This window comes from Penaeus monodon, chromosome 27, assembly GCF_015228065.2.
Source record: "Penaeus monodon isolate SGIC_2016 chromosome 27, NSTDA_Pmon_1, whole genome shotgun sequence".
Taxonomy (NCBI): Eukaryota; Metazoa; Arthropoda; class Malacostraca; order Decapoda; family Penaeidae; genus Penaeus; species Penaeus monodon.
In genome coordinates this window covers 24,708,250-24,709,558 of record NC_051412.1, presented here as the reverse complement: position 1 = coordinate 24,709,558, position 1,309 = coordinate 24,708,250, and the positions used below count along the sequence as shown (strand labels likewise).

At 31.2% G+C, this 1,309-nt stretch overlaps 1 protein-coding gene across 1 annotated transcript in view; it reads left to right on the top strand.

Annotated features, from left to right (window-relative positions):
- Positions 1 to 536: 536 nt before the first annotated feature.
- Positions 537 to 1,309, top strand: part of LOC119590460 (serine-rich adhesin for platelets-like) — a gene marked incomplete at its 3' end in the record, with an annotated part of 11,148 nt that continues 10,375 nt past the window's right edge. The window contains 1 exon segment of the mRNA XM_037939118.1: positions 537 to 606.

Below are 1,309 nucleotides of genomic sequence, written 5' to 3'. Positions count from 1 at the left end.
TCGACAATGAACAACATGTCAGATTAATGCACTGTTTATAAAGGTGAATATACAAGAAAAGAATAATATATATAAAAAAAACAAAGAAATCCTACCCAAATTAATCGAGTACTCAAAGAAAATTTTCAAGGGAAACCGAGTCAACAAGATCTCTTTTGTATAGGGAGATGCTTAAAAAGCATTTCAATGCCACGAAGATGTCAACAACATTCTTTTATCCAACACTATTTGAAGACTTTGAAGAGTATTACGAGACAAACTAAACATTACTAATATGAAGATGGATGAACCTTAGCATATTATTTAATTTGATATTTTAAGATAAAGTTTATACTACGAGTCATGATATGATGACTAAAAACAGGGTGTGAATATTTCGCTATTATTAAGGTTTATTTTTAGCGACTGTAAATGCAATTTACGGATAATAAAATCCATATATTACAAGTCAAATATATTATAGATAATGTATAACGTTATATAAAATTTCCATATCTCTAAATTTAACTTTCTGACAGGGAGACGGCAAAGTGTATTAAGAAACTCGCGAACTCTCGAAATCTCAAACAGTGTCGTATGTTGCTGATGTTATTCCACCTTCATCTGGTATGTTTTCTCATTTTTGTTCTCGTCTGCTGCTATTTAGAAGTAGAGGTTAACCAATCAAGTCTCTTTGTTCTCTGACCTATGTTTTGCTAAATATCATAACGAAATGTGAGTGGATTTATATCTAGAGCTGATCTTGAAATAGAAAGTTACATGGAAAAGCTCTCAGCCATAACACTTGGGAGAGATAATTGTAAATATTTTTAAAAACCTTCGCAATAAATTCCTCTCGTTCGCTGGTATTCCCATATGGAGAATTATTGCATGGACATTGATAGTAGGGATGAGCGTGAAATATAACAGGAAAATGGTTGGTAAAAATCAGATAAATTTACAATATAGGTCCTGTTAGTTATGGAATAAAATTGTATCAGTGTAAATTACATGTATTTTATTCTTACAGTACTGGGTCACTCTTGTTTGTTGGATTTACATAGTTTTGGACAAGTGATTTAGGCATTTTTTAGAAGACCTAGTAAGAGAGATTTGTCAACATCAACATTTTTGAGAGCGAATTTGGATGATGTTAATATTTGCATTTTTTCATAAAATCTATCAAGGTGGGCTGTGTAGATTGTATTTTTTTCTTTACTTTTCTCTAATTATTATATCTCATTCTACCACTTGGTAAGCAGATCATCTGATATTTTGTCATTCACATTTGTGTCATGCCATTTTCTTCTAAAATCCTGGCAACAACTCA